The following is a 25323-nucleotide window of genomic DNA, read 5'->3' as shown; positions in this document are numbered from 1 at the left end:
TTTAACCTTAACTCCTCCTCCTGGGGAACAGGTACCAGACTGGGGGAACTGGGACTGGGATCTCCTACACTGAAATCTACATCGCTACTACCACTGGACTCAACCCTCCCTGGGGAGCCCAGAAAATTAAAACTGCGCGCAGGGGATAGTCTACCCTCCAGAGCTACTTTGCCTCTGGTGGAGGCCCTCTCAGCCTCCTCTACCCTCTCCCGCGCCAAGACCCACTCAGTCTCTCGCTGTTGCTTCCTGGCCTCCAGCTGCGCCATAGCCTGAGCATGCTCTAACCTGAGCTTCTCTAACGCCAGCTGGTGCTCCCTTTCTTTCCTCCTATCTTCCCACTCCTCTGGGGACAGGGAAAGGGATGAGGCGCTGCCTCCTACGCTGGACCCAGCAAGGGACGCCCTACCTATGGGGTCCTCACTCTCTACTGGCGTCCAGGTATTGTCATCCTCTACCTCCTCTTCTGAATCTTCAGGGCTCCCCACAGACCCACCACCCTCCAGGTGTGAGGCCCGGGCCCTTTCCATACTGTGCTCAAGATCCCATGCACCCTTTTGCCATAGGACCAGGTGGTCCTGAAGTTCGTACAGAGTGTTGGACTCTCTCCCTGTACAGGACCTTTCTAACTCCTGCCTCTGGCGCCAAGCCAGCTCATAGGGATCACAAGCAGGCTCCATTCTGGCGGACGTTATGGTAAAAAGATTATACAGGGGACCTAGGGGTCTGAGTTTCACACAGGAGCACACAATTCACAAAAAGATTCAGCAAGCTCTCTAACCCAGAGAACTCACACTCACTTGCCTAGTGCCACACACCATTCATCCACACACACAACCCTCCCCTCGGACTGGTAAGGCAGTTTCTACCACCCCTGATTCCTCAACCTGACCACCACGTGACACAGGTACCAACTCTGGGCGCAGGGCGGGGGACAAATGTACTGGACACTATCACGCTGCCACCACTGGATCCCACCCTCTGGTGAATCCAGAAACAATGCACTAAGGGGGATGATCTACCCTCCCGAGCTAGGGACACCTAACTCACAGTGCACAAAACCACATTTCCAAAGAAATGACAATTAAAAACAAACTTAGAACAATAATCCCTATACCATGTGATTTATCTAAATGCAGAGTTTTGTAGTGCGGCCAGTTGCCGCTGCGGTACAGCGCAAACGCAAGTCCAAATCCCACCGCTGATCACCAAAGTTAGAAATGGGATTTCTGGTTGGCTAGGGCTTGCGCCAAAGCCAGGTAGAAACCACCACTCTAGTCAGGGCAAGGAAGTTACACGCCAAAGATAACCCCTGCTCACCCCCTTGGTAGCTTGGCACGAGTAGTCAGGCTTATCTCTGAGGCGATGTGTAAAGCGTTTGCGCGCGCACCCAGCAACAACACCCAAGGCCCACCACAAAGGAAACTCCACACAAGGTATTCTATAAAAATAGCCTTTGTATTATACACAACACATCCGATAAAAACACACACTTTACAATGTGCCAACAGGCACGGGCAGAATTTACAAGGGATTATATGTACAGGGGACAGGGCCACATGGACTGCTGTCTGGAATTAGCACTCTTAGAACATATGATATGAAATTACTGTTCACACAAAAATAGCACAGGTATCACAGAACCAGTAACTACTGGTATTGGGCAATTACACCCTACGCAATCCTAATACACCTTAGGTACACATCACGCAGGGGGGACCATGAACACATCAGCCTAACCTACACCGGGAAAAACCCTCTCCTACGCATAGGCACAACTAGACTGAGACATCGCCTAAATACATTGCGCAGGCGCAAAAATACACAAGGAATAATGATCAGGAACCCTAGGGGAGGGCACAACACAAGAAGAACTGTCCCCAGGCCAACCTGGCCTCTCAGGGGCAAGGACGCCCTATGTCCAGCAGAGTCAGGGCGCACTTGCGCAGGCTGCGCAAGCCAGGAACACAAAGCACAACCTAAACGTGGCAGTTGCCCACTAAGTGCTGGGCAACTGGAGAAATGCGGGGGCACCACTGTGCCTTCTCAAAACCATATACAGCAGGGGGGGTTGGAGCCTCTTTGGGACTCTAAATAAATGAAATGCCCCCGGAGCCTCGCTGGGCTCAACAAATGAAATGCCCCCTGAGCCTCGCTGGGCTCAACAAATGAAATGCCCCCTGAGCCTCGCTGGGCTCAACAAATGAAATGCCCCCTGAGCCTCGCTGGGCTCAACAAGGATTGGGCCAATCGTTGGAGCCTTGCAGGCCTTTTAAACAAATGGGGGCGTGTTGGCCTCCAGGCAGGGAGGTAGTCCAGGTGGCGGTCCTCTGGTCCAGCAGCAGCGGCAGCAGCCCCCCTCAGGCAGGATCCTGGCAAAGAACAGTTTCTGTGGGGACACAGCCCCATTTTTATAGAGTCAAACCCTTTGTTCTGGGTTCAGGGTGAGGGGGAAAACCAGTTGCAGCTGGTTGGGGAGCACCCTTGATGTGCTCAGCCCCTCACTCTATTCACTGGCAGGGCTAGGGTCGTCAGTCGCACCACAGGGGGCGGGGCCAGCATTGTGTGTGGAAAACCCTGTCCTATTCAGGACCCAGGTGTACTCCTCCCACCCATCTAGCTGCTGATCTCCCCATTCACCACTGGGTGACTCATCCTGACTCTGGGGAATCCCTAGCCCGTCACATGACATGACCAGCCAATCACGCGACAGACACACTGTACACAGAAGTGCCCACCTCTAGAAGTGGCACTCCCACACTAGGTACATGCACGCCGCACACATCATCGCGCAGCATTCACTCCCACGAGTCCGCACATACCAAACTCGGGCCTGCACACCCCACGCATCAGGAACTACTAGGGACACATACACTCCCCATGCATTCCTATGGGAGGGCAGGCCTATCTCACCACATGCACTCAGAGCACGCACGCACTTTACCCTGGGACACAGGGAAAGTGCGCAGAAACCAAAAAATTACCACACCAAGTCACCAGTAAAAAGCAAAAAAGTTCAGGGGTGAACCTGCCAGAAGGGCCAAGTCCAACACCGTCCATGGCCTCTCTCCTTTCGGCCACCCCGGGCACGCGTGCCCACTTCATGCACCAAGATGGCCGCCCGGCCCCAGCACAACCCGGGTGTTAGACGGCGACCTCAGAGGAGCCCGGAAAGGGGTCCTGACTACCCTGAGACCCACCCTCAAAGTATCGTAGCCGGGCACTGGCGGGAGATTCCCCAGGGGAAGGAATCTCGCAACTAGGATCGTACTCCTGGCACCACACGACACAGAGTGACCACACTGGGTATTCTCAGAAAACAAGCTTTATCAAATAGTTATTACTGCAAATATGTACAAAGTGAGCACGGGCTCGAGAGTCTCGGAAAGGTAGGGGGTAGCGGGACAGTCTCTGGTAACGGTTCAAAGCGGGGACGTATCCGGCGCACAGCTCACAATCCTCGAGCTGGGGGATACGTGGACGGAGTCGGGGTCCGGCGGGACCGTGAGAGGCTGGGGGAGCCGCGAGTCACTCAGCGGGTTCAGGTACAAGTTCGGAGGTCTTACGATCTTCAAGGAGCCGCGAGTCACTCAGCAGGGCTCAGGTACAAGTTCGGAGGTCTTCCGATCTTCAGGGAACCGCGAGTCACTCAGCAGGGCTCAGGTACAAGTTCGGAGGTCTTACGATCTTCAGGGAGCCGCGAGTCACTCAGCAGGGCTCAGGTACAAGTTCGGAGGTCTTACGATCTTCAGGGAGCCGCGAGTCACTCAGCAGGGCTCAGGTACAAGTTCGGAGGTCTTACGATCTTCAGGGAGCCGCGAGTCACTCAGCAGGGCTCAGATGGGTTCAGGTTCCAGGAGCCGCGACCACGTCGGCAGGCTCTCGTTGTTCCAGCGTCGATTCTGCCGGACAGTCTCAGAGCACCCCTTGTTATAGGTCGACCCCTCTTTGATGTCCGGAGTCTGTGCAGGCAGGGGTCTTGTCACCTGGGGGCCGCTCGTCGGGGTTTCCTGCCATTGTCTTTTGATCCTTTCAGGGCCGGGTCGGGAGGAGTCCCAGACACCCAGCAGGCACGGAGCCAGCCCGCAGGGAGGCCGGAGGGCCGATCGAAACCCATCGTCCCAGGGGAGTTCAGAGGTGCGATAGAAACTGCTCTTCCCTCTCGCATCCCCTGGAAGCGTGATGTCCTCCAGCCGGAGTGGCGCCTCGAGGCCCAGGTCGCGCTGGGGCCGGCCGGCCATCTTGTTGCATGGAGTGGGCACGCGGGCCCGGGGTGGCCGAAAGGAGGGAGGCCATGGACGGGGATGTCCGGGGTTGGTGCTGGTGTCTGGGTGGGAAGGGTCGGCTGGGCCGTGTGCTTGGGCTGCAGGTACCAGGTTTCGGTGGTGCGGGGGCACGGAGGGCCATTCTACGAGGCCGGGTCCAACACGCGTCCCCCCCAGCTGAAAGCCGGAGAGAACTGCCCATCACCTTGGGGGGTTCTCTTCGCTGAGGCGGAAGAACCGGGAGAGGCCGTCCGCGTTGGCGTGGTCCGTACCAGGGCGGTGTTCTACGGTGAAGTCCATTCCCTGGAGGGAGATTGACCACCGCAGTAGCTTGGGGTTTTCTCCTCGCATCTGCATGAGCCATCGCAAGGGCCGATGGTCAGTTTGGACTCTGAAATGAGTGCCGAACAGGTAGGGTCGTAGTTTTTTGAGTGCCCAGACCACGGCAAAGGCTTCGCGCTCTATGGTGCTCCACCTCTGTTCTCGGGGCAGCAGCCGCCGACTGAGGAAGGCGACGGGCTGGTCTAGGCCTTGATCATTCACTTGGGACAAGACGGCCCCAATACCATGCTCGGAGGCATCGGTCTGGACTATGAACTCCTTGGTGTAGTCGGGAGCCTGGAGGACGGGGGCAGTGCACATGGCCTTTTTCAGAGCATCGAAAGCTTCCTGGCAGGCAGCCGTCCACTGCACCTTCTTTGGCTGCTTTTTAGACGTGAGTTCCGTGAGAGGGCCGACCAGGCTGCTATACCCCCGAATGAATCGGCGGTAGTAGCCCGTGAGCCCCAGAAAGGCTCGGACCTCCGTTTGGGTGATGGGTGGTTCCCATGCCAGGATGGCGTCGATCTTTGGCTGTAGAGGGGCGACCTGGCCACTCCCGACTTGATGCCCCAGGTAGACTACGGATCCTTGCCCGATCTGGCACTTGCTGGCTTTTACGATGAGGCCTGCCTGGCGCAGGGCTGTTAGCACCCTCCGGAGGTGCTGGAGGTGCTCACTCCACTCTGAATTGAAGACAGCGATGTCGTCCAGATAGGCCGCGCTGAACTGTTCTAGCCCAGCCAGGACCCTATTCACCAGTCTCTGGAAAGTGGCCGGGGCATTTTTCATCCCGAAGGGCATCACGCGGAAGCGGTAGTGCCCATCGGGGGTGGAGAAAGCAGACCGCTCCTTGGCCCCTTCGGTGAGCGCAATCTGCCAGTATCCGCAGGTGAGGTCGAAAGTGCTGAGGAACCGGGCGGCCCCTAGGCGGTCAATGAGTTCGTCGGCCCGTGGAATGGGGTGGGCATCGGCTCGGGTAATGTCATTGAGCCCCCGGTAATCCACGCAGAACCGGAGCTCGGGGGCGACACCGGGGGGCGCTGCCTTCGGAACTAGGACCACGGGGCTGGCCCAGGGACTGTCAGAGGGCTCGATCACCCCCAGGGTTAACATCTTCGAGACTTCAGCTTGAATGCAGGACCGGACCCGGTCAGGAACCCGGTAGGCTCGGTGTCTCACCGGCGGGCTGTCCCCGGTGTCCACATCGTGAACACACCAGTTGGTGACCCGGGGGGTCAGGGAGAAGAGGTCGGAAAATTGTCTGAGGAGCTGGCGGCAGTCCGCTTGTTGCTGGGTAGTGAGGGCTGGGGAGAGGTTCACCCCCTCCACGGAGCCATCCTGCTCCTTGACACACAGGAGGTCCGGGAGGGGATCCGACTCATCTTCGGCCCCGTCATCGGTGGCCAGCAGGAGGCTCAGTTCTGTCCGCACGAAGTGAGGCTTGAGGCGGTTCACGTGCAGGACCCGGAGGGGATCCCGAGGCGACTGGACGTCCACCAAGTAGGTGACTTGACTCTTCCTCTCAACCACTTTGTAGGGCCCAGTCCATCGGTCCTGGAGGGCGCCAGGCTTCACGGGGGCCATGACCCACACCTGTTGGCCCGGCTGGAACTCGACCAGAGTAGCATTCTGGTCGTACCAGCGCTTCATTTCTTCTTGACTCGCCTCCAGGTTGGCCTCGGCCAGTTCTCGGAACCTCCTGGTCTGGTTCCTGAGGGCCAGGACATATTGGAACACATCTCGGGGGGTGGTCTGGGGCGCTGCCTCCCACCCTTCCTTAACCAAACTGAGGGGACCTCGGACGGGGTGCCCATAGAGTAATTCAAAGGGGCTGAACCCTAAGGACTTCTGGGGGACCTCCCGGTAAGCGAACAAGAGGCAGGGGAGCAGGACGTCCCACTTACGCCGGAGGGGCTCTTCTAGGCCAGCGATCATCCCTTTCAAAGTCCTATTAAACCTTTCTACTAGGCCGTTCCCTTGGGGATGGTACGGGGTGGTGAACTTATAAGACACCCCACATTGTTGCCACAGGGACGTCATATACCTTGATATAAAGTTAGTGCCGCGATCGCTCACGACCTCGCGGGGGAAACCCACCCTGGAAAAGATCCCCATCAGGGCCCGGCCCACCACGGGGGCCGTAATGGTGCGTAGGGGAATAGCCTCCGGATAGAGGGTGGCGTGGTCTACTAGGACCAAGATGAACCGGTGACCTTGGGAGGTGGGGGGGTCCAGTGGCCCCACGATGTCGATTCCGACTCGTTCGAAGGGGGTACTGACGACCGGGAAGGGTTGGAGGGGAGCCTTGCGCTTCCCCCCACTCTTCCCACTGGCCTGGCACGTGGGGCAGGACTTGCAGTGTGCCTCTACCGCTGCTTTCATCTTAGGCCAATAAAAATGGGTCACGAGACGGCTGTAGGTCTTGTCCTGACCCAGGTGGCCGGCGAGGGGGACGTCGTGGGCTAAGCCCAGGAGGAAATCTCGGAAGCGGAGGGGTACCACCAGTACCCGTCCGGACCCCAGCTCCACCGACTTCTGCTCACTATACAGGATGTTATTCTCCCAATAGATTCGGTGCGTTCCGGTCTGGTCACCTGCGGCTTGGCCCTCGGCCTGGCGCCGCAGCCCGACCAGGGAAGGACAGGTGGCTTGCTCCTGGCAAAATTCTTCCCGGGTGGGCCCGCCCTCGTGGCGCCAATGGGCCAACTCGGGTAGATCCCCCAACTCGGGGACCGGGGCGGGGTCGGATGGTGCGGGTTCGTCGCTGGCGACGGACCCTTCCGATGGGGGAACGGGAGGACCCTCGGCGGGGACGGTACTGGTTTCTTCGACCGGGGGGTTCTCGACTTCTCTCCGGGGAGTGAGTCGGGCTGTCATAGATCGGGTGGTGGCACACACCCACTCGGGGAGTCCCATCATTCCTAGGTGGGCCTTGCGCTCTACGTGCTTCCAGGGAGAACTCTCCAGGTCGTTCCCTAGGAGGCAGTCGACCGGCTGGGAGGTTCTTACGGCCACCTTGAGTTTACCTATCACCCCTCCCCACTCAAATGGCACCAGGGCTACCTGACACATACTTTCCCTATTGTCTGCGGATATTACGGGGCAAAAGACATTGGGGAGGATCTGCTCCTCGGGGACTAGGTGCCTGAGGACACCGGTGATACTGGCCCCGGTGTCCCGCAGGGCCTCTACCTGGTGGCCATTGATCTTGACGAGCTGCCCATATTTCTGTGTGTTGGAGGGTAGGAGGCTACCAGGGATCATTTCCCTATCTTCCAGGGATACTAGGGCCATCGCGGCGGGTTCCCACTCCTCGGCTTCCTCAACCTCCTCCCCCAGGGCTACGTTTGCTATCTGTCTTGCAGGGGGGACTTGGGTGGCCATGGGACACTCTGGGTCATTGGCGTAGTGCCCGGGTTTCTGGCAACGGAAGCATGTGACGGTCACCCGGTGTCCCCGTCTCCCAGGGGGCCCGGTCACTGGTGGAGGGGGTGCCGGGAAAGGTGGAGGTGGTGTCTTCGGGGGGCTAGGCTGGGACTCTCTCGGCCCTCCCTGGTTCCCTCCTCCTCTCTGGCGGGGTGGTCCCTGACTGGCTCGGGGGTACTCTCCTACCATGCCCCGGGAGACCCGGGTGTTGGTCCAGCGGTCGGCCTCCACAGCCAGCTTCCGGGGATCTGTGAGCTTGCTATCCAGCTGATGTTGACGTAGCTCTATGAAGCAGTTCGCAGCCAGATGTTCCCATAACATGAGATCAGTGAGTTCGGCAAGGGTGGTGACTTTGCTGCCCTTGACCCACCCATCGAAGGCCCGACTAAAAAAGTTTACATACTCCACCCAGGTGGTGCCCGGGATCTTCCTGCAGTCCCGGAACCGTTGGCGGTACATTTCTGGGGTGAGGCCGTATCTTGTGAGGAGAGCCTCTTTCATGTGGCTGTAGGAGGTCTGGAGGGAGAGGGGTAGGTCGAGCAGGGTGTCCCTTCCTTCGCTCAGAAACCGCCCCCACAACCCCGCCCCCCAGTCCTTCTGTGGGATCCGATGGGAGGTCATGGCGACCTCGTAGGCCCGAAACCATTGCTGAATGTCATCGTTTTTATAATATTCCTTGACCACATCCTTGGGGATGTGGACCTTCTGTTCCGCTGGGGGGGCCGTCTCTCGGTTTCCCGAGGGCCTCCCGTCCTCATTTCGGGCCTTGAGCTCGAGTTCCTTTAAGCTGCGTTCGTGCTCCAGTTGGAGCTTCCTTCCTTCGTGCTCCCGTTGGAGCTTCTTTTCTTCCAGTTCGCCTTGTACGCGCATTTGCTCTACCGCTAGCTTTTTCTCCGCTAGCTTCAATTCGCCCTCGATTTTGAGTTTGGCTAACTCGAGTTCATGACTGCGGCTTCTCTCTCTGTCCGCGAGTTCTTCCGGGGATAGGCCCCCGTCTGGTACTATGCCTCGCACCTGATTGTCGTTGCTTTCACTTGGAGGGGGTTCGGCTTCGTCGGGGCGCTCTCCCGTGCCTTCCGGGCGGGAGGCCCCGGTCTCCACCCAAGTTTTCAGTGCTTTCTGCAAGTCTTCCTTAGTGTTGAGGCCAGTGGTAGCGATTTTAAGTTCTTTGCAAAATTGCTTTAGCTCTTTGTGTGTGTATTCTTCCAGATGCTCCACCTGGAACACTCTGTTGGCGTTGGTTTCTGCGGAGCTCGTGGCGCTTCCTTCTGCCATCTTTGTTGGTCGTGCGTCCGTTGTTCACTGTACGATCTCTAGGTGATGGGCCCGAATCCCGTCGCTTGCCACCAATGTTAGACGGCGACCTCAGAGGAGCCCGGAAAGGGGTCCTGACTACCCTGAGACCCACCCTCAAAGTATCGTAGCCGGGCACTGGCGGGAGATTCCCCATGGGGAGGAATCTCGCAACTAGGATCGTACTCCTGGCACCACACGACACAGAGTGACCACACTGGGTATTCTCAGAAAACAAGCTTTATCAAATAGTTATTACTGCAAATATGTACAAAGTGAGCACGGGCTCGAGAGTCTCGGAAAGGTAGGGGGTAGCGGGACAGTCTCTGGTAACGGTTCAAAGCGGGGACGTATCCGGCGCACAGCTCACAATCCTCGAGCTGGGGGATACGTGGACGGAGTCGGGGTCCGGCGGGACCGTGAGAGGCTGGGGGAGCCGCGAGTCACTCAGCGGGCTCAGGTACAAGTTCGGAGGTCTTACGATCTTTTTTTTTTTTTTTTTTTTTTTTAAAAACCTTTATTCGTGCATCTTAATAGAACAAATACGGGCCTACAACCGTCAGGCCGGCCACGATACGGTTAAGCACTGATACCAACATTACATCCCCTGTGCTTCAACGGTCAAGATTAACAACGAGTTATGAGTTATATACTGGAGAGATCCTTGACACCAGGGGAAGGAGAAGTGAAGGTTAATTTTAAGTTTTTAAGGTAATTTTATCAGGGAAAAAAGTCAGTGAAGGATAAGAACAAAAGAGATTCGAGTCCGCCAGATAGCTTCACCACACGGGTGAGCAGCAGCATCATTAAAACAACAATGGAAGTAAAATCTCAAGCAGTGAGGCGGTGCAGTGATATAACAGGATAGTCACATGAGCAATTACGCACCCCTCCAGAGCCGCCCCCACTCAATCCACCCCACACCCGGACCCCGAATCGAAGCAAGTATAGCGCAGAGACATAAAAGAAAAAGGCCCGTAGAACTAATTAAGAACAGAGTATTACCCCCCCACCCTACACCAATGCGGAGGCTACGGCCTGCCCCCCCCCAGCATAGTGCCTGTCGCCCAATGAACCCGAAATATAGACAAGAAAGAAAGTAGGAATAGAGTAAAGAAAATAAGAAAACAGAAAAGAAGGTGGGGAGGAGCCCACGGAACACCAGAGCGCCCCAAACTATCAGCCAGCTATGGCCTCCACACACTGAGAACCCACTACGCCAAAAAACTGCGTGCGAAAATAACGTGTCACAACAATTTAAGCGAAGGAAGACAAGTCGCGACGAGTGCACACAACACATACATACAGTTCCAGTCCCAGTCCAGCCCGTCCATGAACCATGGCGATATAAGTCATTCTAGCCCTGGCCCGATCGCGGGCTTGGGAGTAAGCCAGCCCCTACATGAAGGCCCCGCATCCCGAGCAGACAAAGACAAGATGGCCGGTCGTGAGAAGATGGTGAAGTAGGATCCCGAAATGGCCGCCGACCATCTATTGAGGTCCCTCTTTGCACCACATAAAATCCAGACCTGGCAAGTAGAGTACAGGAGTTCCACAGAAAAGAAGCAGTAGGCCACCGCGGACGATTCCTCGAGGCTGTCAGGTATCGCTCAGCAGGATACTCTTGCGGGCGCGGTGAGGCAGGCAACAATGAAGCAGGTAGCCATGACCAGGGGAACAAAGTATCCGCAGTTGAGCTGGAGAGCGGTTGATCCTGGGTGCCGGGAACGCCGGATGCAGGCACCAGTGTAGCACAATCATACACCGCCGTTGCGTCCCCGCAAGAGGACAAAAGCACTGGTAGACCCATGCCTTGTTGATGACAAACAGAGCGCTCACGACCCGCAGCCGACAGTATGGAGTCAAACCGCTCACTCAGCGCCTGCAGGCCAGCACACATTTGTAGTCGAAAGTCCCGCAGGACAGCCAGAACGGAGCCGCATGTCAGCGGAAGCTGGGCCCCCACATCGGCAGCAATCCGGGACGGCACTGTGGAGCTGGTGTCCGGAAGAGGGAGGGCGAAATGGGCAGCGGGCGAGACCGGAGTATCACCCCCCAGCCGCGGGCAGGCAATCAACGCCATGTTTTACCGCTGTACGGTGTGATGGCCAGGGGGGGGGGTCGTGGCAAGGAGTCAATTCCCCTCAGGTCTGCGCCGCAACAGGGAAGGCCGACAGTCGCGTCTCTTCCCGCGGGTTCTCTTTGCCGCCGGCTAGGCAATAGAAGAAGGGGGTCAGCAGCCTCCCACAGCGCGGTCCTCAGAGCGGGGCAGGAGACCCGCCGCACCGGGGCCCACCCCACAGCTCCAGCCCGTCAGGCTCAGGGTGCAGAAGGTGTCCGGCCGTCCCTCCCCGGGCTCATCCGGCGACGATCCGTGGTGCGAGGTGAGATCGGGACCGCGGGGCTCGGGTTTGCGCTAGCGGGTCCGGTAACTGCGGAGCTTCCAGGGGGCCGGCAAAGGCCACAATGGCACAGGGGTCCAGTGCAGAGAACAAAAGCACCCAGAACTCCGGCATCCGGGCGGGCTTAGACTCCGGGAAAGCGGCGGCGCGGTCAGCGCGTCTTCGCACACGTTGCACCTCGAGAATCGGCGAGGATGGGCATCAGGATAATAGTCCGAGGCCAAGGGCCGACGGAGCCGGGCGCTCAAGCGTCTGCTCCGGTCGCCATCTTGGCTCCTCCCTCCGGTCTTACGATCTTCAAGGAGCCGCGAGTCACTCAGCAGGGCTCAGGTACAAGTTCGGAGGTCTTACGAACTTCAGGGAGCCGCGAGTCACTCAGCAGGGCTCAGGTACAATTTCGGAGGTCTTACGATCTTCAGGGAGCCGCGAGTCACTCAGCAGGGCTCAGGTACAAGTTCGGAGGTCTTACGATCTTCAGGGAGCCGCGAGTCACTCAGCAGGGCTCAGGTACAAGTTCGGAGGTCTTACGATCTTCAGGGAGCCGCGAGTCACTCAGCAGGGCTCAGATGGGTTCAGGTTCCAGGAGCCGCGACCACGTCGGCAGGCTCTCGTTGTTCCAGCGTCGATTCTGCCGGACAGTCTCAGAGCACCCCTTGTTATAGGTCGACCCCTCTTTGATGTCCGGAGTCTGTGCAGGCAGGGGTCTTGTCACCTGGGGGCCGCTCGTCGGGGTTTCCTGCCATTGTCTTTTGATCCTTTCAGGGCCGGGTCGGGAGGAGTCCCAGACACCCAGCAGGCACGGAGCCAGCCCGCAGGGAGGCCGGAGGGCCGATCGAAACCCATCGTCCCAGGGGAGTTCAGAGGTGCGATAGAAACTGCTCTTCACTCTCGCATCCCCTGGAAGCGTGATGTCCTCCAGCCGGAGTGGCGCCTCGAGGCCCGGGTCACGCTGGGGCCGGCCGGCCATCTTGTTGCATGGAGTGGGCACGCGGGCCCGGGGTGGCCGAAAGGAGGGAGGCCATGGACGGGGATGTCCGGGGTTGGTGCTGGTGTCCGGGTGGGAAGGGTCGGCTGGGCCGTGTGCTTGGGCTGCAGGTACCAGGTTTCGGTGGTGCGGGGGCACGGAGGGCCATTCTACGAGGCCGGGTCCAACACCGGGCCTAGAGGCGCCACTCCGGCTGGAGGACATCACGCTTCCAGGGGGAGAGAGGGAGGAGCCCTGCCTGCACAGACTCCGGACATCAAAGAGGGGTCGACCTATAACAAGGGGTTCTCTGGGACTGTCCGGCAGATTCGCCTTGGAACATCTGAGCCCTGCTGAGTGACTCGCGGCTCCCTGAAGATCGTAAGACCTCCGAACTTGTGCTTGAGCCCTGCTGAGTGACTCGCGGCTCCCCGAAGATCGTAAGACCTCCGAACTTGTGCTTGAGCCCTGCTGAGTGACTCGCGGCTCCCCGAAGATCGTAAGACCTCCGAACTTGTGCTTGAGCCCTGCTGAGTGACTCGCGGCTCCCTGAAGATCGTAAGACCTCCGAACTTGTGCTTGAGCCTGCTGAGTGACTCGCGGCTCCCCCAGACTCTCTTTGGTCCCGCCGGACCCCACGACGTCAAGCGTGTCCCCCAGCTCGAGGATTGTGAGCTGTGCGCCGGGTACGCTCCTGCATTTGATCCATATCTCCCCAAAGACTGTCCCGCTACCTCCTACCCCCACCAAGACTCTGTGAGCCCACGCTCTGCTTGTAAATATCTGCCTTGCTGATCATAAAGATCCTACCACTTCGATTTGATAAAGCTTGAATCCTAAGAACCCTCGGTGTGGTGTCTCTTTGTCGTGTGGTGCCGAGTGTACGATCCTAGATACGAGATTCCTCCCCTGCGGAGTCTCCCGCCAGTGCCCGGCTACGATACTTTGAGGGTGTGTCTCAGGACAGTCAGGGCCCCCTCCGGGCCCCTCTGAGGTCGCCTTCTAACACCCCCCGACCCAGTGGGTGTGCCTACTTCACCCTGTGTGTGCGTGCCAGGAGGTGTGCGGGTGACCTTCCCTGCTGGTGTGGTGCCTGTGTCTGTCGTGGTGGGTGCATGCTGACGTCTGGGTGTACGTGGGACAGGCATGGGAGTGGGAGGTGTGGATGGGGCAGGGGTAGGGGGTTGGACATAGCGCTGCAGGAGACCCATTGCTGCAGTCAGTGTCGAGTCTATCGACCTCAGCAAGCTGCGTTGGTCAGCCTGCGATGAGTGAATGCCCTCCAAGTATGCCTCCATGTTGTTGAGGACCTGGCTGTGGCCATGGAGGACATTAACCCCTTCGACGCGCATGACGGAACGGTTCTGTCATGCACGTCGGTTGGGCTGTGCTTATGACGGAACCGTTCTGTCATGGCCCCGCCCGCGCTCAGAACCTTCAGCGTGGCGCGGAAATCCGCGCCGCGCTGAAGGGGTTAAGGATCGCAACCTGACCAATCTGCAACTGCCGCTGGATGTCCACAGACTCGGCATTGGCGGCAGCAGTGGAGACAGGGGCAGGGGGTGCGGTGCCTGGCAGGAAGGAGACATGTGGTGACCGGGCACGTTGGGAAGGGACACGAGCAAGTGGGAGGCGGCTGATGGCAATGGAGGGGGCGGGGTGCGATGTCGTGCCGCTGTCAGCTGGTGGTGCAGCCTCCGCCCACTCGGAGAGATCATCCTCAGACCCGTCGGCTTCATATTCGGTGGTGCCAGTGGACAGGTCCTCGGCCTCACTCTCCTCCGCCTCTGTACCACTCAATGTGCCAGGCACGATGTCAACGCTGGTACTGGTGCTCGGTCCCTCCGCTCCGTCTGTGCTCATGTCTCCCTCCGTTTCCCCCGACGATGCTATGGGCATTTTAAAGAGACAGCAATTAATCACACACCTGTATACATATGTCACATGAGTCCAATCTACATAGGTTACAGTGCATAGCCTGAAAAGAAAGATCAGTAACATCTACAAAACAAGGTACAGATGTAGGGCATGCAACACACAGTTGGTTGACCCACCATGCCACTGAAAAACTATGGAGAGCATGACACTATAGCAAATGACATGAAATGGAGTTTGACATAGGAGCCAGGCCCTGGAGACAATACAGCACTGCATCTGCACCACACAGCGTTGCCGACAATAGGGATGAGGAGGGACCAAATCCATGAGCTTGAGGCACATGCTGCATAGGTAATACTCAAAACATGCCCAACATGACTGGCTCACTGCACCTTCAGTGTATGTCCAGCCAAACATCACACATTGGCCAGAACTAGCAAGGAGATTTCAGGTTTTGACATGTAGGCTTGCCACGCACCAACCACCCCCTACATGAGCCAATTTGTTGAGACACAGGTGGCACTTACATCTCTTAGTCTGGGTGAAATACACAGGGGCTGCATAAATGCAAGATTGGACGCCAAATACCCAAGGTGCGCCTGTCCAAATAATCTTATACAAATGGCCAGCATCAGATGATTGTAACAAGACACACAGGCACTGGCCACTGTGACTATGAACAAGGAAAATCAAGTCAGGCTGTACAGTGGACACTTGTACTACATTTCACGTAAATATACATGGTGCCAGGGGACAATGGCACAGAGCACAACCTATGCTGTAGACACTGAGAGTGTCCACGTTTTGTGATGACACACATGACACCTAGGAAAATATGCCCCAGGGGACAGTAGTGGCCACACAACTCCATGGTCCTCAATGGGAATGACTGCAACACATGCCACCATCCCTGCACTATGCGTATCGCACACTCATGCACATCATGTCACAGGCCACAACATAGGACATGCGCACTGTAAGGCATGACACTTGTGAGACTAACTCCCATGTCTGTACTCTGCATCAGTGCCAACTGACATGGAACCCACATGTACTGAACTGGACAGGGCACAGGCAAGGTCCCAAAACCTGTTACACACCACCCCCACACATGATGCTACAGGCATAGTTCACGTGGAGGAAGTGCCAGCCTAGATAACCTTGTGAAGGAGTGACTACACACAGACCAGGGAACACATTGCAAGGAGGGGAAGGGAGGCAGGAGAGCACAGCTATACAGTGGGTAACTGGATCTGCACAGCACCTTTAAACCCTGGCAGTGTATCCATGCAACTGTGCACTTACAAATGCTGGTGAAACACAACAAGCACACATGTACCTACCCCCTTCCTGCTGCTGCATCTCCTGTAAGCGCCTCTCCAAGTCTGGAAAGACCACCGGCAGCACACGCTTGTGGATGTGGCTCAGTCGGCGGCGCCCGCGGTTCTTATGGCTCTCAGGTGAGTCCCCCAGCAGGACCCGTGCGATCCTCCGCGTCCAGCACCGGATATCCTGCCAGCGTTTCCCCACCTGGGACAGGTGCCGCTTCCGACCATCCGCACTCCTCACGGCGCTGACGGCGGTCAGCCATATCTGCTCCTTGGCAGAGGCGCCTACCTGTGAGGATGAACAAGTGACACTACATCAATACACCTGGCACATGTCACAGAGACACATATTAGAACACATTTGCTGTTTACAACAAGGCATAGTATGCATCCTACGCATTGCACCTTTGTCATAGGGACATGATCCTCTGGGGAAGGGCAAAAGCAGTACATGCCATTGAAAGGACACAGGTGGAATGAGGGCAACTACACAATCAATGATCCAGGCTCACACTGTGCATCAGAAGGTACACCAGGATAATGTGCAGCACCTCTGAGCAGTCACATGCCACAGGCCACTGACGCTACCGCAGCAGAGTACACAGACACACACAGGCACAGGACATACACCTGCCATTGCCAAATGCAGCGACAAACCTCACTCTGCACATGTGCCACTAGACGGGGGGCTCACAGGTGTGGGGATGGCTCTGCACGTCAGACACACAGCACTGCTCCCTGCTCACATCACATGGCCAGGGTATATCCATCCCTCATGCAGCTGGGGTGCTACACTCCACATATGCACCCACCCACATGACAGGGGACTTACACACACACCCATGTCCAGGGTACAAACACATCATGTGGACACTCTCAGCACAGGTACACAGAACTAACACACATCTGTGGGTACAGTCACCTGTCACACTGGGCTGACCACATAATCACATGAGGACTGTAGAGGCAACATTCCCAGGAGGATAAGACAGGCAGAATGTGGCATGCACCATGCAGTGATTGCCACAGTAAACACGATGCAAGTGAGGACGGCAGACATGCACCAATGCATGCTCTGGCTGGGAGACATCAGGCATTCCCCCCCTGTGACCCCCCCTGCAGTACATAGCGTGTGTGAGACACCTGGACACAATGCCAGAAGTCACAGTCACAAAAAAGGGACACAGTCTGTGCTCGTGGACTCTGCACTCACCTGATACCCTGATCGCCCATACAGCATGGGGTACTGTGGGAGGATCACATCCAGCAGAGCCATGTTCTCCTCCAGGGTGAAGGGCTGTGACCTCTCCACAGACCTTGACATGGTTCCAGGGAATCAGTAGCAGCAGCTGGGTCGTGGAATACAGAGATGTGCAGGCAAGTGCTCCCTCATGGGACCTGGCTGCCTTATATCTGCCTTGCTGGCCTGTTTCATGCACAGGAGTACAGAGTGATTGGTCACTCACATTTGCATCCTATGTTTCCTCCAATCCCTTCAAACCTAGCACAGTCAGTGGGTTCTTATTGTGTTTTTTTCTTCAGCATGATGTCAACCCCACAAACACATTGCAACAAAGTAGATTCATTTCAACTGACTTCTGCTGTGCACCTTCCAGAACAAATTCAAACTTTAAACTTGGTCTCCATGACAACCTGCATGCATGTGGGCCTTAATACTTGTCCCTCATGTGTCCCCTATGTAATTTTGAGCTTCACACACAGGTACGGTGTGTTCCAGGGCCCTAGGGCACCCCAAATGCATAGCAACGGCCCGTGCAGGCGTGTGTACGGGCCGTACCACTATGAGTACGCATACGCAAGAACACCCTTAGTGGTACGGACCGTACACACGCCTGTACGTTCACTATCACTATGGGTGTCCTCGCGTATGCGTACTCGTAGTGGTACGGCCCGTACACACGCCTGTACGTTCACTATCACTACGAGTACGCATACGCGAGAACACCCATAGTGATAGTGAACGTACAGGCGTGTGTACGGGCCATACCACTATGGGTGTTCTCGCGTATGCGTACTCATGGTGGTACGGACCGTACACACGCCTGTACGCTCACTATCACTATGGGTGTCCTCGTGTATGCGTACTCGTAGTGGTACGGCCCGTACACACGCCTGTACGCTCATTATCACTATGGGTGTCCTCGCGTATGCGTACTCGTAGTGGTACAGCCCGTACACACGCCTGTACGTTCACTATCACTACGAGTACGCATACGCGAGAACACCCATAGTGATAGTGAACGTACAGGCGTGTGTACGGGCCGTACCACTATGGGTGTTCTCGCGTATGCGTACTCATGGTGGTACGGACCGTACACACGCCTGTACGCTCACTATCACTATGGGTGTCCTCGCGTATGCGTACTCGTAGTGGTACGGCCCGTACACACGCCTGTACGTTCACTATCACTATGGGTGTCCTCGCGTATGCGTACTCGTAGTGGTACGGCTGGTACACACACCTGTACGTTCACTATCACTACGAGTACGCATAGGCGAGAACACCCATAGTGATAGTGAACGTACAGGCGTGTGTACGGTCCATACCACTATGGGTGTTCTCGCGTATGCGTACTCGTAGTGATAGTGAACATACAGGCGTGTGTATGGGCCGTACCACTACGAGTACGCATACGCGAGGACACCCATAGTGATAGTGAACGTACGCACGCGTGTACGGGCCGTACCACTATGGGTGTTCTCGCGTATGCGTACTCATGGTGGTACGGACCGTACACACGCCTGTACGCTCACTATCACTATGGGTGCGCATACGGCAGCACTCCCATAGTGATACGGGAATGTACACAGGCCCTCTTAGCAAAAGTACGGTGGTTTTCACACATCACAGTGGTGACAGGCAGCACACAGGAATGAATAGGGCTGACATACTTGTCCATGGATGGACATCAAGGCATTGTCTGGCCAGTACTACATGTGTGGGGCACAGGTGTGAAAGGCTGTGATGTGGCACATTACTCCTGAGTCGAGAAGGCACCAGATGTATGATGAGATGTGTACACATGTAATGTGTGACGGTGCAATGTGTGCCAGGCATGCCCTTGACTCCTTTGACATGTGTGCATGTCGTACTGCACACTTGGGATGAGCGTCACTGGCATGGCACGGACACCAACACACGAAAGTGTCCCCTGAGGCCAGGTACAGGGGTTACCACACCTGACATGTCACTACCCACGGTGCATGATGTGACTATGTCATGTATGTGTGGGGGATTCACATTAGCTTGATGTTGGAGCTCCCTCAAAAGCTGCAGCTGTTGCAGCAACCAACATGTGTCTGTGTGTAGATTGACATTGCACACTGTTCCGCACACCATGCCACATGTGGTATCGGATGTGAGGTGCGTATGTATGCATGGGACACGGAGTAGCGTAACAAGGACATGTCTGCATCCTCTCTATGAATGTGTGGTGAGTCATCACATGTACACCTTAATGGCAAGGTGTGTGGGCTGTCCTAGTGTAATGTCATGTGACCAGTGGCTCTAGTGTTCCGCTACCAGTCTCTGAAATCGACATCCTACTTCTGCTGATGTGTGGATGTATGTCACTCCTGTCTTGCGTCTGGCTGTTCACTTACACTGGGACACAGCTAATCCCATGCCATGGCATGTGGAGGTTCACAATCTCCGTGTGTAGCTGGGTCTCGGTAGGAGTGTCACCTGGCAGCCATATGTATCCAGGGCATGTGGCACATACCTGACTCCGTATGTAGCATATGTGTATAGACAGATGAACATGTGCTCAGTACAAATCAATTGTTGTTGTGGTGCACTCACTCTTCCTTGTCACTTCCAAATTACTGCAGAGCGCCGCCTCTTCCTCGACCAATTCCGGACTTGGCTGCCATGCGGGAGAATGACTGTATCCGGTCCTACCGCTTCCCCCAACGGTTGATTCTGGAGTTGACGGCGAGACTGGCACCACACCTGCAACCGCTGCACAGGTATCCTACGGCACTGACACCCAAGCTGAAGGTAATGGCAGCCCTACATTTTCTAGCCACGGGTACCTTTCAAAATACCATAGCTCATGTTGGTGGCATGTCCCAGAGCATGTTCTGCCGTGTGCTGCATGATTTCTTAGAGGCCATGTTGATTTACCTGGATGACTTCATCCATTTCCCAACCCCATAAATGTTGACTGGGGTCAAGCGTGGATTCTATGCCCTGGGAGGGATGCCCCATGTCATTGGGTCCATAGATGGGACACATGTGGCTTTGGTACCACCACAGGCACAGGAGGTAGCGTACAGGAATCGCAAACACTACCACTCCATCAATGCCCTTGTGGTGTGTCTGTCCAACATGGTGATTTCACATGTCTGTGCTCGTTTTCCAGGATCAGCACACGATGCCTACATCATGAGGCGTAGCAGGGTGCCTGAAATGATGACGCAGCTGCGCAACGAACGAGCATGTGTTGTTGGTGGGTACACTCTGTCTGTCCTGTATTTTGCGTAGATTTCCAGCACGACCGCTTCTCCTGTCCTACTTATGTCCATGTGCTTTCCATGTAGGGGACGCTGGCTATCCCAACATGCCATGGCTGATCACACCTCTCCGCAACCCCATCACACCGGCCCAGCTCCGCTACAACACCGCCCATGGCCGGACAAGGCGAGTGATAAAGAGGACGTTTGGCTTCCTGAAGAGCCGATTCCGATGCCTCCACAAGACCGGCGGCGCCCTCCCATATGCCCCGGCGAAGGTCTTCAAAATCTTCATGGTCTGCTGCATGCTGCACAACATGGCAGTTGAGAAAGCTGTGCCACTCATCCTGGATCAAGATGACCAGGACCATCCACCCGTGGAGGACGAAGGGCTTGGCAATGCGGCTAGTGATGTGGAGGATGTGGAGCCGCAAGAGGACATCCGGACTCGGCTCATACGCGACTTCTTTGCTTAGTGGTGAGTACCAGTGTCTGAGTGTGCACGCATTGGTCCCCGTGTGGCATGTGTTGCGATGTGTGTGTCCATCTGCATGTATGGCACGTGAGTCAGAGGTGTGGGTGGATGTGTCACTGGAGTGATGGTGCCAGTGATGAGTGTATTTCCCCAGTCATAATTGTGACCTAGCATGTTGTCATCCATACATGTGTCGAGTACATGCACATGCAAGTGGCTGTGCTTTTTGTGGCTGACTTCTTGTGTGTCTCTCTTCCCCAGGTACTTGCGCATGCCGTCTGCTGCTTGCATTGTTGTGGCACTGCTATTACTCATGGACACGTCATCGTGTGCTGACTCAGCGTTACACGCACGGACAAGTTTGGAAGTCTCCTTAGGGTAAGGGATGCATCAGGGGTGTTTTGGGTGTGGCAGTAGTTCACAATGTATGCACACTGCCCCTGTCGATGTTTGGTTCCTCTGCAGACATGTTGCATCACCATGGTACACATGACATGCAGATGGGTACACCTGAATAGATGGTCAAACTTGTTGACAGTCATCAGTGATGGGATTGTGGAATGTGAGGATGGCATCAATGTGTGTAACACTGCCCTCGGACACATACGGTTTGCATTGGCTTGACATGGTGTGGGACTTCCACATCAGCGGATCAATGGTGTATGGCAGGCTCTCCATGAGCAGCAGGGGGTGTTTAGCTGTTAGCCGACACTTGTGTGCCAGTTCCATGGATATCACGCATTTGTGCTGCAGAAGGGGGGTGCCAGTGTTGGACCCACATGTTAGTCCACATGACCCGTTCATGTGTACTCCGACTTGCCTCTGCAATCCCAAATATATGACTAATAAAGGTGTCCCTATGCCTCCAAGGTGCCTCTTCTCAGTCAATGCTGGTGTGTTGCCACGGTGCATCCGGCATGTCTGGCATGGTTTTCCGTGATAGTGGCTTTGTGTCTATGTGTAGAGTAGCAAGATGCAAGCTGTTTGTGTGGGATTAGACCGTGTATTGTGCATGATGTCCATGACTGTGTGGGTATTGTGACATGTGCCATCCCCATGCATCCAACGTTGGCCAGGCCACCATTCTCTGCATCCACCTGACTCAAGCTTGCAGGACATGGTTCTGCCACCTGTCCACACATACCTGGGTGCCCCCCAGGACACTCGACATGATCCCTGACCTCTGCGCATGACTGTTGCTGTACTCAAAATGTCTGTCGGCACGGTTGTGCGGCCACCCCCTCATCTGGTTGGGCCCATCACGGGTGTGTATGGTGCTCCATGTCTGTCTTGCCTAATACACTGTGACCCGTGTGTCCTGTGCCAGACTCAGGCCCCAGGGTGTGGATGGTTGAAGTCAAATGAGAACTCAGGCATGTTTAGACTTTACAAGACACATGTAAGGTAATAATGCAACCAGCAGGCATCTTCTCTTCATGGTGTGACTTTTTATTTTAGTGCGGGGGGGGGTTTGACATGAGGGGCTTTATGGGTGTGTGGAATCCAAAGTTCACTAGGGGAGTTGGTGTCCTTGCCATTAGAAATCCTCAGAGTCCATGCCACAGTCTTTGTCAACATTGGTCAGACAGTGACCAGCAAGGCCATGTGGCAGAGAATGTCTTTTGATGCTGTGCTGCTGTTGCTCCAGTGGGCCAGGTGCCAGGCCAGGTGTTCTGGGAGATGGTGCTGTAGCGCCGACCCTCACGGTCTTTTCCGTGGACTACCCGCCCTCCTGCGCGGACCCTCAGAAGCAGGCCGTGACGATGTTTGGGATGCTCCATCGGATGTTTCCTCCTCCTCCTCCTGATCCCTCCCTGTGGGTGGTGATGTTCTACGCCTTCTGGCACAGGGAGGGTTGCCCATGTTGTCGGCCATCCGACGGAGTGTACTGTGAATTCCCATGAACACCGTCACAAGCTCAGCCTGTCTGTCCTCCATCCTCCGTTGGTGTTGCAGTAGACAGGCATGTTGCTCCGCATGTTGCTGGGCCTGCTGGGTCTTGATCCCCTCGAGGACGGACACAACCTGGGCCATGCCCGTGGTGTCCTGCCGGTATGTGTCCAGGATGTTTCGGACATGGGAATATACCAGATCCCCAGCCAACTGGTCAGGCTGGTGCCTCCGCCGTCCTCCACTCCCACCACCCCTGCCCACTTGCACCTGGCCTGCCCTTGTGGGCACATCGGGTCTCCGGGACCCCTGAGGGGTGGCATTGGCGTTGTCGCCTGCCTCCTCCTGGGTGCCCGGGACACCGTGTCCCTCCTGGCCAGCCTGGCTGCTTTGTGGTGGTGGGGCAGGGATCCTGGGTGTCTCCTGGGATGTGGCAGGAGTGGGGGTGGTGGTTGGCTCCGTTGTACCTGACGCAGGTGCTGCAGGTCGTTGGACACCAGAGGGGCCAGGTTGGTCGGGGTCGGGTTCGTCCACAGAGTGGTGAGAGTCGTCGCTGCCGGTGGCTCCTTCATCCCGCCGAGCCGGGTCCTGTGAGTCTTCCCCCCCAGTGTTGGGGGGTGATCCACGACGTTGACCTGTGTGTGAGAGAGACAATTTTAATTTTGTTCCATGCAACATCCATGTTTCATTCGTTTCAAAGTTGGAACATTTCCTCTGGGAATTTGTTTATGTCTTGCATTCCACTCACAGTGCACTTGTGCATGGGTATGTCCCTTGGGCACAACTTTGGTGACTTTACCTATGTGTGGCACAGTCTTACTTGTTGCGTCAAGTGTGACTGCAGTCAGCAGTGGAGTGGGCAGGTGTGGCAAGCCATGCATTGGCGCCTTCCGTGTAGCACTGTACGTGGGCACATGGAGTGGTTCCACACACTTAGATAATGCAGGTAGCTGTCGTTGTGCTCGTGCACAGGTTGTGACATGGCCCTGTGTTTTGCCATGGAGGAGAGGGGGGGTGCTGGCACTGGCCACCCTTGTCTACACGCACGCAGTCCACCTGCTGACGAGCAGACATTCCCACACACCACAAGGCTGATTTGCTCTCCCTGTGTCTTGCTCCCTCTCTGTCCCCCTCTCCCTCCCTCTGTGTGTCAGCCTCCTCCCTCTGTCCGTCTCCCTGTGTGTCCCTCCCTCTCTGTCCCCCTCTCCCTCCCTCTGTGTGTCAGCCTCTTCCCTCTGTCCTTCTCCCTGTGTGTCCCTCCCTCTCTGTCCCCCTCTCCCTCCCTCTGTGTGTCAGCTTCCTCCCTCTGTCCGTCTCCCTGTGTCTCGCTCCCTTTCTGTCCCCCTCTCCCTCCCTCTGTGTGTCAGCCTCCTCCCTCTGTCCGTCTCCCTGTGTCTCGCTCCCTCTCTGTCCCCTCTCCCTCCCTCTGTGTGTCAGCCTCCTCCCTCTGTCCGTCTCCCTGTGTCTCCCTCCCTCTCTGTCCCCCTCTCCCTCCCTCTGTGTGTCGGCCTCCTCCCTCTGTCCATCTTCCTGTGTCTCCCTCCCTCTCTGTCCCCCTCTCCCTCCCTCTGTGTGTCACCCTCTGTCACCTCAGCCCAGCTTACTGTGCACACACTGTTAGCAGATCTTTGAATGGCCCTTGGATTGTTGATGTGAATTTGTTTCTGATCTCCAGGCACCCATTGGGTGCAGTGTCTGTGTCTGCACTGCTGCTGTGGTGGTGTGTGCTGCCACTCTTTCACGGTGTTGGCTGTTCATTAGCTGCTGTCATGTGCAAGAACGTGCCGTCACCCCCATGTGTTGATGCCAGGCATCCGCCATTTTCTGGCAAGTCATTCCTGTGTTGGGACACACTGTTTGTCTGGCTGTGACCTAGGCCATATGGGCAGGGGGCATTGTTGTCTGCTTCTGAGTTGCACTATGTGATTTTTTGGGCCCACCCTCACGCCATCCGGCTTACCGTGTCATGTGTTGGTGTCTTCTGTGGCCTGTGACTTGACATTGTCCAGCTGGGTGCATGGGGCATGGTGGCGCCAGTGGCATGTGTGTGTTCATGGAGTGTGGTTGAGTCATGCGATAGCTTGGGGTGGTTGCGTGCCTGTTTGTGAGATTGGTTGTGGATGACGTTACCCCCATGTGAGGTGAGTTGTTTGTGTACTCACCCGGGTCTCGGAGTCCTCCTAATCCGTCCACTGCCTCCACCGGCAGTATGGCCATCACCCTCTCCTCCCAGGGATGGTAGTGTACGGGTCTGCGGGACGGCCCTCCTCCAGTGACGTTGGCCTGGTTGTGTTCATCCGTCATCTTGGCTCGGACCCTCCTCCGCAGATCGTACCACCTGGCTTGGCATTCCTGCTTGTTCCTTCTGGTGTCCGCAACAGCATTCACAGCATCGACGATGGTCTGCCACATGGCTGTTTTTGCTGAAATGCTGGTCTGTCTGACCAATGTTCCAAAGAGGTGTGGCTGAACTCTGAGGATTTCATCGACAAGGACCTCCAACTCTCGGCTAGTGAACTTTGGATTCTTGTTAGTGGGCATGGTGAGCGGTGTGGGTGTGGATGGTGGGGGGGGTGTGGATGGTTGTGGGTGTGTGGGTGTGGTTGTG

This window comes from Triturus cristatus, chromosome 4_2 (assembly GCF_964204655.1).
Source record: "Triturus cristatus chromosome 4_2, aTriCri1.1, whole genome shotgun sequence".
Classification (NCBI taxonomy): Eukaryota; Metazoa; Chordata; class Amphibia; order Caudata; family Salamandridae; genus Triturus; species Triturus cristatus.
This window is presented reverse-complemented; position numbering follows the sequence as displayed.